At 51.4% G+C, this 17,765-nt stretch overlaps 1 pseudogene; it reads right to left on the bottom strand.

Annotated features, from left to right (window-relative positions):
- Window positions 1-17,765, bottom strand: part of LOC105707576 (potassium/sodium hyperpolarization-activated cyclic nucleotide-gated channel 4-like) — a 43,900-nt pseudogene that overhangs the window by 12,027 nt on the left and 14,108 nt on the right.

Genomic DNA, 17,765 nt, shown 5'->3' with positions numbered 1-17,765 from the left:
TTGATCCCAAGCCCAGGTCTTTCCCAGTTCCTAGCTCTGTAACCTTGAACCTCTCTGATCATGTTTTCTCACCTGGAATATGGTGATAAAAATTCTTATCTGAGTGGGCTGTCAAAGGATTAAATTATATATACAAAGTGCTTAGCAATGCGTAGAGGAGTGTTCAATAAATTACAAACCATTATTGATTGCTAAGTTGTGATTAATAATTAATCTTCATGACTAGTTAATATGTATTTGGGGTAATGCTCTCCTTTACAGCACCCTCAACCCCAGCCGCTGTCACCAGCACCTCTCCATTCCTGCAGCTTCAGGTGGGGGCTGCACTGTAGCTGGGCAGGGCCAAGGTGGGCATATCCCCACCCACTTCCAAAGCTACCATGCTGGGGTCTCCTTGGTGACAGCGAAGTGGGGGATGGAGAGGTAGAGGCAAGTCTAGAGGAAAGTCTCTGGAAGTTCTGACCTTGCTTCTGTGACCTGGGAGACTTTGGAATGAGTCTAGCCACCTAACCCCCATTCTGATCCCTCCATCCTATTTCCAGGCAAAGACAGCCCTCTCGGAGGGGGGCTTGAGTCAAATGCCACAGACACCTAGTTTAAGCCCATTTCAGATGTAGAAACTAGGCCCAAAGAGACAGAGCCTAGAAATGTCAGTCCCTGTCTACTGGTCTTCCAGCTCCAGCCCTGTAGCTAGTGGCAGGATATTCTGATACTAGTGACCAAATATGAATACTTTTTGTCCCAGCTCATCACCTGCAGTCATACCCACCTGTGGCCCCGATCAAGGGCATGACCCTGAATGTTCCAGCTGCAAATCTGGGAGTCTTTTCAGGATGAAGTGGACAGCAAAAGGTTCATGGGGTCTGGTAGCTTAAGCTTGCCCCATCATTTCCCCGTGGCCCTGGTGACAGAGGGGACAACAGTGCCACACCTGACTGTGGACATGAAATTCCGTAGCCACCCTCTATTAAAACTCACAAAAATCTTTTGCTGAAGATCTTGTTCATCCATTTTATACCAAGTCTCAGAGAAGTAAAGGAACTTGCCCAAGATGACAGTGGCAGTGGAAGGGCCAGATGTTGGAGTCAGGGCTGCCTGATTCTGAGGCCTGTAGCCACCATGTGAGATTATTAGATTGACCTAGTGAGGAAAGGGTAGCTCTCCGTAGTTCCATTTTGTGAATAAAACAACTCAAACCTAAAGTGGCTGAATGATGTCTCCAGATTCACAGAGCAAGCCGGACCCAAGGCCAGGCAGAGAACTTCCCAGCTTCTTGCCTCCCCAGGCCCTGCACACAGGGCGATGATTACGGTGCTGTGTGTCCTGCAGCCCAGCACCACTGGGGCACAGAGCAGCTCTGGGGCTGTCAGCGTTTGAGCTCCTGACTGAATTGACACCACTCAGCCTCTGTCATGGCCTGGAAGGAATGGTGGGCACTGGAGAGCAGGCTAGTCTGTGGCTGGGCTGGGGCCTGGGTCTGGGACTCAGAGCAGATCTGAGTATGAAGCTGGGGTGTCTGGTCCATTCTCTGTGGCTGTGCTCAGGGACCTAGATCCTGAGGCCCTGAGGCCCTGAGGCTCTCCTCAGAGGTCCCTGAGCACCAGAGCCCCCAGCACAAGCCTGGGGGAAGATCCGACTTTTGCCTCCTTAACACTTAGGTGAACGTGACATGTCTATGACCTTGGGCAAATCCTAACCTTTCTATGTCTTGGTTGACCAGGATGTCACTAGCTCCCCAGCTCACCCAACACCCTGGTGTCTGAGCTAAGACACCAGGGGTTTGGGGGTTGGCGAGCGACACAACGCCATTCACAGTCTCAGAGCCGGCCATCCTCCACACCTACCTCCCCACCACACCACTTCAGCACCCCCAACTCAAACAAGCTGGACAACTGCCCCTGGCTTTGCAAGGTTGCTTGTGACTTAAACTAGCTAGGGAAGTGCTCTGGGCACACCCACCACAGACACAAGGGTCGGGTCATTATTATTAAGCTCCTTCACTTCCCAGCTGCTGGGACTGCACCTGTGTCCCTCCCAAAGTCCTATGTTGAATTCCTAACCCCTGATGTGATGGCATTTGGAGATGAGGACTTCGGAAGTCATCAGGTCATGAAGTTGACACTCTCACGATTGCGATGAATGCCCTTATAAAGAGACCAGACAGAGACAGTCACTCTTTGTCCTGTGAGGGCACAGGGAGAAGGCAGACGTCTACAAGTCAGAAAACAAAGGCTTCACCGGAAGCTCCCATGCTGAGACTCTCAACCCAGACTTCCAGCCTCCAGAGCTGTGGGAAGTAGTGTTTGTTGTTTCAGCCCCACGGCCCCTGGTGTTTATGTTATTGCAGGCTGAGCTGACTGAGACAGCAGCCTTCAGAACCCGGCCCTCTGCCACAGTGGGGAAAGCGGCGCAGGAGGCCAAGGGCACTAGAGGCACAGACGAGGGCCCGTGGGAGCAGAATGGCAGCCTCCCTGAGGCACGTGGCTGAGTGCTGAGCTGAGGTAATGAGGCAGGCCTGCCCCAGAGTTGAAGAGTCCAGGACAAGAGGCCAATCAAGTTCCACAAGCCATAGATTCGGATATTTAAAGTCGTAGTCAAGCCAACAGACTGTTAAAGAAAATATATTCTATCCTCCTACCTTGACAGAAGATGCCATCCTAACACCCTGGAGGGCCAGGCTTGAAATGAGAGCTCTTAGAAAACCACACCTGAGCACACCCCACCTTCCTTTTCTTCCCTGACTGTGCCCCTACCCTGGGGGACCCTGGCCCACAGCCAAGCTACATCCATGCCACTCCTGTGAACAGCCACTTGTAAGTAGGTCAAGGGGCAGGCACAGAGGCAGGATGGCCCCCTCAGGACGCAGCCTGGGAAGGGGCCTGCTCAGGCTCTGGCAGCAAGCTCAGAGGTGTCTGTGCCAAGAAATGCGGGGTACCCAAGTGTGGTCAAGAGTTGCAAAGAGCCCCACCGAGACTCCTCACCATGGGGAGAGGAGCCCTCTGGAGTGTGGGCCAGCGGGGCCCTTCTTCCCTGGGTCTTGGGGCAGTACCCTCAGAGGGACCCACATGTCTATGCCATGCCCCCTGGAAGTCAGCTTGTGTCCGTGCCCAAGAAAGCCCCCCTCCATATGGAGGTCAGGGAGAAAAATCTTGCCCTTGTTTGCCCAGAGCTCACAGTCTGGCTGGGGAAGGAAGCCACACCCAGGAAAGGGACTTGGGAACATGTGTGTAGAAACCCAGCAACAGAGGAAGGGAAACAGGGCACACCAGCAAGGTCAGTAGAGGCTGGTCCAGGCTCTGAGCACCTGCAGCCTAGATGTTGCTGTGGGGCTGGGCAGTACAGCTGGTGGTAGAGCCCACAGTCGCAAGGATGCTGTTCTCCTCCCACCACTGGCTCGTCAAGGTGGCAGGAATTCTGCTGAAGGTTTCTTTAGCTGCTGAGGGTATCAAAGTCTAGGACATCTCTGGAAGCACCCTGAGTGGGGTCCCCTTGGCTGAGGAGCTCCCAGGATGCAACTGTGTTGCCCCATCACAAGGGCCTGTGGAGATCGGCAATGCTCCTCCTCTGATGGAGGCAAACTTCCCTGTGCCCCTGTGTCAAGCCCTGGGACACCCCCAGTTCCTTGCTTCTGTCATGCCTGAGACACACAAGTAGACTCTAAGAGTGACACAAATGAGTTCACATGTCCAGCTGTCTCTGTCTATCTTTACATGAACACATCATCCAAACCTGTTCCATCTAACAACTGGTGTCGAGTTGCGTGAGGCTGAACAACAAAAACCCACCAGCCAGTCATGAGTCTCTCACCCCTCCCCACATCCCATCCACCAGCAATCCAGGTCCTTTTGGCTCCACTGCCTAAGTGGACATCTTAAAGCCATCTACTTCCCACCAATCCCAATATGACTCCAGTCTGAACACCCCAAAGATAATGGCCCCAACTGCTTGATGAGGCTTTCCACCTCTCCAAGTCATTCTCAACCAAGCAGCTAGAAAGACCTCTTGGAGACATAAATCAGACCATGTCACCCTCTTACCATAAACCTTCCAATGACATCCCACTGCACCCGTGGATACACTCCAACTGCCGACTGTGGCCCTCGGCATCCTGGTCCCCAAATATTGGCCTCCTTGACTCTGCCCTAGGCCATCTCTGGCCACAGTGGCCTTCTTTCATGACTTTGATGCCACAGGCCAGTTCGTGCTTGCCCCAGGGCCTCAGTACTGGGCTTGCTCTTCCATCTGCCTGCGTGTTGCCTCCAGCTCCTTCTTGTCATCCTGTCTGGGCTCAAAAGCCACTTCCATGGGAAGGAAGGACACTGGATCCCTGTGTGTCACACAGCCAAGGGCCCTCCCTTCCCTTTCTCACCATGACTCTTCACCCTGATATATTTCCTTCCTGGAGTTCTCACCATCTGAAATGACATTCACCGACTTGTGTGCTGCTGCACGAGGCAGGGCTCTTCTCCATTTCTCACTTCTGTGTTCCTCCACACTTAGCACAAGCAGGCATCAGAAGTAACTGCTGATTGCCTGAATAAATGCACATATGTCTAAATGAATGAGTCGGTACCATACGGGAGCTCAAGAAAGCCTCTGACCATGGCTAGAAAGAGTCCCAGACTGTCACAGGCCACAGTGACTGCTCTTTTGGACTGATCACCCTGGGCCTTAAAGACAGAGCATCGAGGGGGGTGCATTTTCCTGCAATGGCCTCCTTTCCTTCTGCATCACTTTTGTTTTTCTTTTCATCACTCCTTTTCTTCCAAGATCGGGTCTTTGTCTAATTTTGCCTTTACCGTGATCTCAGCAGTGAACATGGCACAGAGCGTGTGGTAACGTTTCAGGAACTGAGAAGGGCTTCACGATGAAGGTGAAGTTGGTGATGACAGTGACAAGAATAGTGGTAGACAGGGCTCCTGCTAGTGTAGACATCTGAAGAACTAAAAGGCACCCACTCTGGAAGATGCAGTCCACAGGGAACCTGCCCTTGTCCCTGTGAGAAGAAAAGTGCCTTCTCCTGCAGGGGACCCAGACTTCCGTGTCCTACTGAGAGCATGGTGGTGGTGAAGCCTGGGACTGCAGTGAGGAGGGCTGCGGGCACTGGGTGGGTGCAGGTGGGAGGGCTGGAGGGGCATGTTGCAGATGGTTTTTAGACATCGCAAAGCTAGAGCATCAACACAGCACAGTCTGAGCTGCCTGGGAAGAGCTGGTGGGGCACCTCCATTCAGGCTAGGGGGTGCCCTAGATTTGAGGACACTCAACTCACCTGCACCACTCTGCAGCACCCAAGACATGGTGCTGAGAACAAGGCTGGACGTTGCTGGGAGAGGCTGCTAAACACTGGTGTGTCACTGTTGGCTGGGGCCACAGGCTACCCGAGAGTCAGTTGCACCAGGCAAAGATTTGCCTTGCTCTTTATATTTCATTAAAACTCCCTCTTAATGATGTTGGTTCTGACTGCAGGGGTTGAGCACCTTCATTTCCAGGCCCTTTCAAGCCTTGCCAGGCAGGCGGTCTGGGCAGCTCACTCTGCCATACATGGCACTTGAGGAAGCCCTTCTCTCAGTCCTTCTGCAGTTTCTCAACTGCAGTGCAAGGACAGAGCCACCCATCTTCCACCGTGGGTGGATACTGCCTTTTCCACCCCCAACCTCAGTTTCCTCATCTGTGGAATGGGTAATTGCCAGCTCTCAAGGCTATCATGGGGATCAGGTGAGATCATAGCCACCAATGGCACATGGTAGGCACTCAGGACATGTTGGTTCCTTTCCTTCCCTGTCTTGCCAACCCTCCTAACAAAGAGTTGATTTCTCAGTCTTGAGGAGAGACCAGAAATTGGAGGTGAGGCTGCTGCTGTTTCCACCAAGGCTTCTTCCTGGGGCCTGGTTGAATCCCCTCCTATGGATTCATTTTCTCTTCATGGAAGAACAAGAAAGTTCCACCTGTGTCCCAAGAACAAGTGTCTGCATTGAAGACGGCAATCCCAGGCCTAGCAGGGCAGCTGGTGCATATGCATTCTGGGTGCAGTCTGAAGGCAGCTGCACTGAGGGTCGTGCTGGGTCCCTTCCTGGGTGCAGGAGACAGGGCCAGTACCCAGGCCCCAGGACCACTCCTCTGCATCATCTCCACTTCTCGCAGATGCCAAGCACCAGATTCTGAGATGAGGTAATTAGGGCCCACTGGACCTTGCAGGGTAACATCCAAAGAGCGGTAACCATGGTTTCTAACAATAGCCGCTGTGCGTGGAACAGGCTCACACCTCAGAGGGTGGGAGGAGGCACAGCTGGAAAGGCTGGGGAGGGAGTCTGCCAACCTAGATCACCCAGGATGGAGGCGGAGGCTGGTGTCCTCCAGAATGGCAGTCCATACCTGCCCTAGACCACTCCAGCTATGCTGACTCGCAAGACTGCCTGACTGCCACCAGCACTTAGGAGATCTCCTGGGGGCCTACCTGGTTTAGGCCTGGCTAGGGGAGGCAGTGGAAGCCTGGGGTCAGAGCCTAGCTTCTTGCAGCTTCACCAGGCAGCCTAGGGCAAGCTTTCCCCAGTCTGTGGGAGGTAAGCTCCCAGCCCCACCCCAGGGCATCCTCCTTCACACCCTGTAAGCTACCAGAAGGTCTTCAGGATCAGTTAACATAAACCTTGCCAAGGGAGATGGGTGCTGGGGACTGGGCCCCAGGGAGCCACAGCTTCAGAGAACATCAGCATGTACCTCACAAGTGGGGAAACTGAGGCCCAAAAGAGGAAAGAGACTCACAGAGGGACTTGAAAGAGGAGATTAGGGCAGGGTTTTCTGTGCTAAATATTTCTCTCCCCAGTGCTTATGTGGACCTGGGGCTTCAAAGGGTCTTTCTCCTGCTGCCTCTGGACCTAGCAGAGGGGGGAGAAGCCCCTGGGCTAGAGTGGCCTGTTATGGTCCTGGAGACAGGGTTCCTAGGGCCAGTTGGGAAACCCCAGCCCAATCCCAGGAGTCCAGTGAGAGCCCTAGGCTGGGCGGTGTGCCTGGCAGAAACTAGCTCAAAGCAATTTTCTCCCCAGCTGGTAGGAGAGATAAGGTTGTGTGTGTGGAAGGGCAAGAGTCATCCACCTGGCCTCCTGGGATCTCCTTCCTGCCCACAAGATGGGGTAGCACATCCAATTCAGAGGCCTGACCCAAGGCTTCCTGGGGCCTCTGCCTCCCCCAGGGAAAGGCCAGGACTGGTGCCTGACCAGTTCTGGGTGGCCCACAGGGTTGCCAGGGCAGGGTGGCAGTGGGGACAAGAGCCCCGGGCCTGAGCTCCCAGGATGCATAATGTGGGGACATGAAAGACAAGCTTAGCTCCACCCAGGACTCACCCTGCCAGCCGCTGGCATCTCTGCCAACTCCTACAAAAGCCCACAGCCCCCAGGCCCAGGAAGACTAAGGTCGGCCCCTGGTGGGGCTGAGGCCTGGAGACACAAACGGATGCCAGAGGAGGGAAAGGGCTGGCATGTCTCTGCTTTTCATGGCAGTCTAGCTGTGGGTCCAAGACACGCAGAAGGTTGGTGGTTTCTCAGGGTCTAAGGGAGCCAACCTGGTCTTATATTTCCACCTGCAATGGAAACCAGGAGAAAAGTGTGTCAGGGCATGACAGGAAACATGCCTCAATCCTTCCTTCACAGCCCCTCAGAGTGGACCCAGCTGCCATCCTCCAGAGTCACTGTCCCCTCTCAGTCCTCACCTCAGAACACCTGCCACATCTCTGTACTTCTCTGTCCCACAGGCATCTCCAACTCAACCTTTCACACAGATCTCCTCCCCGGCCACTGCCTCCCACTCTCCGCCAGCAGCCATCCTCGTCCTTTGATTCCAGAGCCCACCCAGGACAGCACAGGTGGGTGCCCAGCAAGCACTGGCTGGACTGAATGAAGTCCAGTCCCCATGGAGGCACCCCAGCCATTAATAGAATCAAATTATATATATATATATATATATATATATGTATATGTAAAGTATACACATACATACACAAACACACACACACACACACACACACATATATATATATACATATTTTGAGATGGAGTTTCAGTCTTTTTGCCAAGGCTGGAGTGCAGTGGTACGATCTTAGCTCACTGCAACCTCCACCTCCTGAGTTCAAGCAATTCCCTACCTCAGCCTTCTGAGTAGCTGGGATTACAAGCACTCACCACCAGGCCCAACTAATTTTTTGTTTTTTTAGTAGAGACAGGGTTTCACCATGTTGGCCAAACTGGTTTTGAACTCCTGGCCTTAAGCAATCCACCCATCTTGGCCTCCCAAAGTGCTAGAATTACAGGTGTGAGCCACACCCGGCCGGAAGGGACATATATTAAACAGTTCTGCACCAGGCTTCATGCTAAGGCTTTATAAACATCAGGTACTACTTATATCCATTTTGCAGATAAAGAGACTGAGGCACAGAGAGGCAACATGGACCCGAAGCTACAAGCTAGGCAGTGTGGGATTTTAACTGGGGTCTTAAATGTGCTATTCCACTTACTGGGCAGGGACAGCCCACACTACATGCTGGGGGCCAAGAGAGCTAGCTGGATTCTGCCCCAGTTCTACCAGAGGTCTAACTGCATGACCTGGGAGAGTCACAGCCCCTCTCTGTCAGCATAAGTAATGCAAATTTTCCAAGCCAGAGAGAATTTCTGCCATGGAGCGACGTTGCCAAACTAGTGCACACACTTCTCCCGTGGCACGTGTGTTCATGACGCCTTTGACTTGAGTCTGTCCTTGTCTCTACCATCAGCCATGGGTGCTGCCAGCTGAGGCCCAGGCTGTCAGTGGGGGTGGGAGTGGGGGCTTCATGTCCTGAGCATGGGAACTTCTGCCCAGGCAAGAGGGTCCTGGAAGCTGGGAAGTCAGTCATGTGGCAAAGGGATGGGGTAGAAAATGGCCCTCCACAGAAGCTTGTCCAGCCCACAGACCGCCCGACCCCAAGGTGGGCTACCTCACAGAGACAGTGGATCCTCCAGTCTGGCCTACTTGCCGCTGCTGCCAAGTTGTGTAACTTGGGTGGGTGGTAGACACAGATCAAAGCCCTTGGCAAGGTCAGCTGCTCTTTCTCCCAGCACAGCCCTTAGCTCCTCTGCTGCAGACAACTGCTTCAGCCCATGAAAGAGTGAGGTTTGTTCAGAATGGAGTTGGCCCACCGAGTTCTTCTTCAATGTTTCTCAAACCATCCCCATTCCCTGCCTGTCTCCAACAAGCTTTTGGGTTTACAAACCCTACAACATAATGCAGTGGTTAACAATGTAGGCTCTGGAGGTGATCAGCTTAAGTTCATGTTCCAGGTTCACAAATTACTAATTGTGCAACCTTGTATAAGTCACTTAATTTTTCTGTCTCTCTGCTTCTTCATGTGAAAAATGAGTATATACATGTACCTATGTGGTTCCCTCTATAGATGTTATGGACTTCATTGAGATACTGCATGTAAAGTATCTAGCATATGATAAGAGGTCAAGAAATTACTAGTATTTGTCCTCTTGGAGCAGGTGTGCCTGCCACAATATGACAGCCCATGTCCAATGATCTGAGGTTCCCTGCCAGTTCCTCACTCCCTCCGGAGGGGATGGCCCATCTCCCAAGAGGTGTACACTGACCACTCACTTCTTCCCACTGGTAAATATATTAAATTAGGCAGGAAAGGCATAAGAGATGTAAGAGGCTGAGGATCTTCGTGAAGGGGACAATGCACAGAGCCCAGGTCTTGTAGACCTCTGAGTGGACGCGTGTCTCCACAATAAAGGAGATGTAGTCCACCGGGATGGAGGAAATGAAACCTATCAAGAACCAGCTTTTCAGGTAGTTCTTCTTAATCTGCTGTGGATCCAGGATGATCTCTGGGTTGTCCTCCACCACAATCCCTGTGTGGAAGCTGAGGACCAAGTTGATGAGGAAGAATGTGTCTGACACAACACTGAAGACAATCTAGGGTGTTGTGTTCTCATCCTTGAAGAAGGTGATGCCCACAGGAATGATGATCAGGTTTCCCACCATCAGCAGCAGCACGGTCAGGTTCCAGTAAAATCTGCCTAGAGACACAGGCGTCAGTCACCAGGAGGAGAGAGAAGACAAGTAACAGACTAAGAGAGGAAGATCTGAGGGACAGCAACTGGGAGAGAGAAGTCTTGGGAGGTTCCAAGACAGGAAGATAGGCACATGGGTACCAGGGCAAGATGTGGAGAGTGGCACAGAGAATGACACAATAAGAGGCTCCTCATTCACTGAGGATACCCTTCGTGCTGCCCTTCTGAGTGTTCCCGTGACCCCCAATGACAAGCTTCCTCCTCCCATCCCCACCCCACAGTGAGAGTCAGGCTGAAAGGAAATCGGTCACACTCAGAGAGAAGCAAGAGGTTGCTTTAGCAAAAGGAGCAGCTCACCCCACACCACCCCAGGCTCAGCCTAGGCTGCCCCATTTTCCCTGAGGGACTTGTGGCTTGAGTCAGGCTGTCAGGAAAACATGCCACAGACCATGACAAAAGAGCAGGTGAGGTGCAGACACAAAGCAGGTGCCTGGGAGGCAGGAGGCCCAGACTCCAGCCCCAGCTTTGTCATCAACATGCTGTGTGACATCCAGAAGGGCCCCTCTACTCTGGGTCTAAGTTTCCCCACAGTACAATGAGTCCTATCATTCTGGGCTGGCCCTCTCCCACACTAGTTCTCTAGCACCCTCCTTTAGTTCATCCCCTATAATAGAAAATGTCTGACCATCTCCTTCCCTTAGAGGTTTGCCTCCTAACATGAGGGTGTGGAGGGCAGGAGATAGCTTCAAAAGCAGAAGAATTAACGGGGAGATTTCAGGCACCAGTGAGGGACCACTCAATGCAATGGAAAGAGACCAGCCCAGGGCTTCCAGAATCATTTCTCCTAAGGCCTCAGGCACCTTCAAGTCCTTCACAGAGGTAGCCTTGGGGCAAAGCGCCGGAGAGGTTGAGCAGCATGAGGAGGAGGCACAATGCCAACTCACAGGTCTACGCTGGGTTTCTCCCAACTCACCAAGCAGGGGGCCTTCTGGAGTGTGAAAACACCACAGATAACCAAGATCCCAATCCAGAAGGCTTGGCCAATTATTCCCAGGGACCAAGTACCACCCACCCTAGGGCTGGCCCCAAGACCAAAAACTTTCACTGCAGAGCTGTTTCCTTCTGCTATTAACTTAGATAGTTACACAATAACAGATAAAGGTATTAAGTCAGGCAGAAATAAGCATGTCTTCTCCCGGGAGAAATAACCTTTCTGCCATCTTTGATTCTTTACTGCAGGGAAGCCAGGAGGAAGGAAGTGGGAAAGAAAGAGATTAGCTTTCCTCGAGTCTTCAGAGGGTCCCACCATAAACGAAAGGACCCCTGCCTGCAAAGTTCCAGGTTTGCAAAGAAATTACTTCATAGCAAATTGTTTGTTTGCCAGACTCAAAATGGGGCTGTGAGTCAAGGAGAGGGTAGAGCCTGTTTCACTGCATGCAGGTGAGACATCTGTCCTACGTCACCCTGTGTGGCGAAGGGTAATTTCCAGGGAGTCATTTCCTGCAGCTCCGCTTAAAGCCAAGTCCTTCAGGGCCTCAAGATAGGGCCTCATGGGGGATAAGGCTGGGTGCCAAGAGGCCAACTTCAGCTCCTCTCCACCCCATGACCCACCACTCCTTCCTGTGGTCCCAGTAACCATATGCCAACTGAGAGAACTCAGCTAAGGCCTGAGGACCCACCCTCAGCTTCACACTTCACTACAAAGAACACAGAACATCTGCTAATGAGTCATGGGACCCAGGAGAATGGTTTCAGCATCTATGGGGTGCCCTAGAGCCATGCACGCTTTACCCAGCCACATGAACCTCACTCAAAGACAGCTGTGTACACTCATTAAACACCATGCACAGGTATCCCCATTCACACGCACAGTGCACAAACACCCCTCTATACACTCTGCTGTCATCCCTCTTCATTTAATCTCTTGGGAAAACAAAAGAAAACAAATTTTTAAAACTGTACATAGAAAGGCCACTGAGGGCCATGTGGCCCTCTGTACATAAAGCTAATAATACACCCAGGCTGGAGGAGTTTCTAAAGTTAACAGAGTGGGTGCAAGGTGGCTGAGAATGCTGACTTCGGCAGGCCTGTCACTCCAATGGGTTCCTACACTCTCCCCAGCTCTAGTTACCTCAATTACAGTCCAAATTTGAGACAGTAATAACCATTAATTGCATTTAGTGGTCTTCATAAAACCAAATTGCATAAGGCAAAACCACCCATTTCCTCTCACTCTAATTGTTTCAATCTTCAGCTTCCAGATGTTCAAGGATACTTCTAGCACTGGATCTGGGCTGGGGTCGGGATCCTGGAGCATTCTTCCCCACAAACAGCTACCCTGGAACATCGGAGAGCTGCTAGAGAGACAGCATAATATGGTTGGAGAAGGGATGGGCCCTGGAGCCAGCCAACCTGGGTTCCATCCCTGCTCCATTGTTTACTAGCAAGTCACTTTACCATGCCATGCCTCAGTTTTCTCATCTGCTCAATGAGGATAACCACAATACCTGACTAGTAGCACTGTCATAAGGAAGAAATCAATTAATTTCTGCCAAATGTTCTGAATTACGCCCAGCTCTATTATGAAATGAGTAAATAAATCATTCGAATCAATAAATTTGTGGGAAGGAGGTAAGAGAGAAGAAGATCAAATCTCCCAGAGAAGAGTCAAAGCAAAACATCTGCTGAGAGAGGGCTCACAGAGGAGCCTGTAATAGACCCAGGAGAGCCGGTAGCAGGAGGCAAGGGCTAGCTTACAGAGTCCCCACAGCAATGAGATGACAGACCTATTTTCCTCAGCACACAGAAGCCCTCACCTCCAGAGACTCATGGTCTGGCCAGAGGACAAGGATTGGATAGAATACAATTGGGCAATGGTGTAAGAAACCATCCCAAGGAGCCCAGGTATCTGTAAAAAAGGGATCCTGGTGGCTTAGAAGGGGGAGGCCAGGAAAGTGCTTCTGGAGGAGGTGAGAGGAGATGGGGTTTTGGAGGCTGCCTTTGGCCTCCTGGGCAACCTTGCTTACTCTTTGCCAGCTACTTGCACAAATCTCCGAAAGCCAGGGCCTGCCAGAGCCAAATATGACAGTCAGCACCACGGACAGCGCCCAGTATGCCTGCCAGCCCCATTCAGTAGGTTTAGCCTGGGGAAGCTGGCAACAGCTTTTGAACTGGCATCCTCAGCTTGCTGGCCTCTCTTCGTTTCTAATCCTGCCATCAGACGCATCTCAAGTGATTCCTTAAAATCTCTGGGCTATTGGGAGCTCCTTGGTGACTGAAAAGTCTTTATTTTTAATAAAGACCCCAAAACACTTCACAAGTAAAGAGCACTTACTTGGTTTTCCATGCATTACTTCATTCATCCTTCATGCCAGCACTGTGGCTGCTGTTATTTTACAGATGATGATCTTGAGGCTCAGAGAGAAGTGTCTGACCTAGAGTACACAGCTAGTGAGGGACACACGCAGGATTAGGAGAAGTCTCTGGGACTCTAGAGTTTGAATATTTGGGGTTGTGGATACCCCAGGTGGAAGTGGGAGGCAGACATGCCTTTCTGACAACTTTGCATCACCATGGAAAAGCAGCCTACCACAGCAGGTGCAGCCCCTGCTCCAGAGACAAAAAAGAAGAGAAGACTTCGAAGAGGATTTGGGGGCCCTATGATCCTGATGCTAGGGCTGTCTAACATAGACGAAGTAGTATGCCTCTCAAGTGCTAAAGGCACCCTGGCCATCTACAGTCAGTTGGTCATGGTCACACATGTCCTACAGAAGAGAAAACGAAGGCTCACAAAGGAAGGAAGAGTAACATTTCCGAAGCCCCAAGCTGAATGCCCAGTGCTCCCTTATCACCCAGTCACCCCTAGAATCCCTCATGAAAAAACCTACAATCCAAGGTGTAAAGCCCTGGCAGGGAAGAAGGCGCAGCCATGTTCAGATATCCTGGAGTTGGCACATGCCTGAATTAGGGGCCCTGGTCTCTCCAAATCCCTGGTCTCTCAAAATCCTCCAGCCGAGTACTCTAAATTAACAGGAGTCCTGGCCAGCAAGACACCAACTGGGCCCTGCAACCCCGGTCCAGGCTCAGCTCCAGGCTCCCAAACCTGTTTTCTATCAATCCTTACCTGGAACAATGGGTCCACCCAGGCTTGTGGCCTCTCAGCAGGACAAGGCAGTCTACAGGCTGACACTGGAGGGGGCAGGTCCCATATGCAGAAAGAATGGGGGTGGCAAAAAGCCGAGCAGCCCATTACACTGATATATGGAAATTTCATGTTTTGGTGTAAGAGGAAGTTCATAGCCTCAAGGGAGCTGAGAAAGACACAACAGGAGGTGGCTGACACTGAACTCGGCGACTCAAGGACTAGATCAAGGGCCCTCTCCTTTCCTGGAGGCCAAAGAGGATGGGAACCGTGACAGAATGAACGTAGGGAAATCGGAGGTCCCAGATAGGGATGACCTCCTTCAGCCTCTTCTTGTCCACATACACTCATGCTTGCCTTTGGGGACATATGTGCATATATACATGCTTGCACATGTGTACATGCACAAACAGGCATGAACATACATGCACACATGTACACACACATGCAATACCATGAATACATTTTTTATAAACACAGTCTTGTCTTTTACCCTCCTACATGCGTCCATTTTCACATATGTATACTTTCTTGCATACATTTTGGCACAAATGATATCCATTGGGAATCTTGTCAGCTGGGAGAAGAAGAATGTCATTGTTCTGTCATTCAAATATTCTCCACCTTTCAAGCTATCTTTTCAACTCTGACCACTAAAGGCTCTGCACAGCCTGAGCCTTGGTTTTAGCTTTCCTAAAACACCATGGGCTCCTGGAGGACAGGGGCCTTGTTTCAGACACCCATGTCCCTGCAGTGCTGACTATAGCCTGTGGGTCTCCATGCTTTCTGCCAGGTGAGCAGTGCACTCAGTGCCCCATGTGTTACCCGCTCCCGCTTTGCAGATGGCTCCCACTCAGCACCAGTCCCAGCACCAGACCTGCATTCCCACCTGCCTGCAAAATGCATCCGCATCCACCTAGACAACAAGTCCAGAGCTGAACTCAGCATCCTCCTCCTCAAAGCTGAATGGCAGTCTGCATATGAATCATCTAGGCTCAAAACCTCACAGCTGTCCCTTACTGCTGCCTCTTACCTCCTACCTACCCCTACAGTAACACTCCCAGCAGTCACCACGTCAAGTCTAGCTGCATCTGTGATGGCTTCTGCATCTGTCCCTCACCTGGACCTTTGCCCCCACCTCCTTCCTGGTCTCCAGCCTCCATTCTCTTCCTCTCCAATTCATATGATCTCTGGGTTATCTTTCCCATTCCCCAGATTTTCCAGACCCAGCAAAGATCCTGCCCAAGGTGATACTGAAGACAGTGAGCATGGAGAAGGATGGCAGTCAATACTTACTGGGCACTTACCATTTGCCAGGCACTAATCTGAGTACCTTATCTAGATTACTTTATTTAATCCTCATAAAAAATCCCATGAGGTAGATACTACGATTATGCCCATTTTACAGATGAGGAGACTGAGGTACAAAAAGTTGAGAGATTTGCTATATATGGTGGGCCAAAGTATTCAAACCCAAAGACCCTGACTCCAGAGGCCTACTTTCTAACCACTCTACAGAAATATCCATCTGGCTGGTGGTAATTTATTATTCCTGAACTCTGTGCCTCCCCCAACTCCTTGTCTCCCTCCCAGCTCTCTCTCCCGTCCTCTCTCCCGTCCTCTCTCCCATGGCACCTGCATCCTTAGCTTCTTCACTCCCAGACTTTTCTGCCTCCCATTTAAGTGAACGCTAGTTGTGTCCTAAGGACTTCACTCTCCTAAATCCCTCATACCTCAGGGTCAGGGGTGAGTCAGCACCCTCCCCTCTCCCTACTGCTACTACCTCTTACCTGTGGTAGAAATGTCTACAAGACCTTTTGGGTATCCTTGCCATCTGTTGGCCATCCCTCCTCATCCATCTGCCACCCTCAAGGACGTTGGCAATGCTGGCACCTGGTTCACAACCTTCTGTTCCACTCCAAATCCTATTGTCCTGGGTGACTTCTACTCCATATCGTCGACCCAGACAACACCCTGGCCTCTTGGTAGCTTGCCTCCCTGACTCTAACAATCCCACCTCAATGGTTCATTCCAAAGTGCACCCTTGACCATGTCACCACCTCCAGTTGCTGCATCTCTGCCATCCTCTCATACTTCTTGCCCTCCTTTCCTCCTGGCTCTTCTATTCAGTTGTGCTGCACCTGTTCTTCAGTGTCCTGGGAATATCTAGTCTGCCAACTCCTCTGATTCTCCCATCAGAACCCTCCTCCATCCTCCCAACAACCCCCTACCCCAGACATGATGGTCCAGCTCATCCGCCTATCTAAAACCAGCACCTTTAACTCCTGTGCCCCTCCTCCCAGCACCTTCATAAAATCCCAGCCCCAGGCGAGGACCACCATCAACCCTTTGCATGTTCACATGGGGGCTGTGTAGAGAATCCCAGAGTCTCAGACCAGTCCTACTAAATATCCAAGTTTCTGAGCTCCTCATGCCTCAATGTCCTCATCATGGTCTCATTAACGGCCCTCACCTCTGTCCCCCCATCCTTCAGGAGACCCTAGTAAACTTTCCTGCCCATCCCACACAGCTGCTATTTCAAATTATTTCCTCCCTCCTCAAAACTCTGAAGCCACCACTTTTTCTCTCAGTATCAGCAGATAACACCACGTTCTACGCCACAGAGAAAAAGAAAGCCACCAGAGTGTCTCCTTCCTCTTTCTGCCACCTTGGCAGCATCTCCCCCATCTCATCTCCTCCTCCCAGTCACAAGAGAATCAGCGGCTCTTTTACCTGCCCTCTTGATACCATCCCCGTTTTCCTCCCCAGGGACCTTAATCTACAGAAGATTCCCTCTCTCGTCTATCTCTTCCATCTCTCCCTCTCCACTGATCCTTTCCCATCAGCTTTTCCTTTGAAGCTCTCTAAACTTAAAAAAAATCCCCCCCCGAACCCTTGCTGTCTTATCTCTTCCCAGGCTCCCTGAAGGAGATGTCACCATCCCCATACTCTCGCTTTCATGTCCCTCACCCAATGCTCCTCTCCACTCCATTTGATCTTAGCCAAAAGGCCAAGGAGCGATGCTGCTGTCCACTACTCAGCATGTCACCAATGAGCACCCTACTGCTAAATCCAGTGGTCACTTTCCAGTTCGTTTCCTCCCTGGCCTTTAGCATTATCTGGCCCATAGATCGTTCTGCCCTGCAGATAGTATGCTCCGTGGCTTCCCAGGTGACCCACTCCACTGGCTTTTCTCTGTTCTCGCTGCCTCTCCTTTCCCTTGCCTTGAACAGTCTCCTTTTCCTCAGCATGACCTTTTCATGTTTTTGCTCCTTGGGGTCCTCATCTCTTCCCCTTCTACGCACTCTTCCCGGGTGACTTCATTGACTCCGATGGCCTTGTTATTCTTCTGCCTTGTAAACCAGACCCCTCTCTTGAACTCTACACCCATGCATCTACTTGCTGACTACATGTCTACACCTGGATTTCCCACAGGAACCTCACCCTTGCCATATTCAGACAGAGCTTCAGAGCTTCCTCCACACTCTTGTGCTCCCAGAAAATGGTACCACCAGGCACCCGAAGGCAAATTGTAGAAACTTCAGAGTTATCCTCAACTCTTCCATCTCCCTTGCCTTCCAACA

The sequence above is a fragment of the Aotus nancymaae genome, unplaced genomic scaffold (assembly GCF_030222135.1).
Source record: "Aotus nancymaae isolate 86718 unplaced genomic scaffold, 86718_ANA_hifiasm-v0.15.2.pri h1tg000099l, whole genome shotgun sequence".
NCBI lineage: Eukaryota > Metazoa > Chordata > Mammalia > Primates > Aotidae > Aotus > Aotus nancymaae.
The sequence above is the reverse complement of the archived record's forward strand: the minus strand, read 5'-3'. Positions and strand labels throughout refer to the sequence as shown.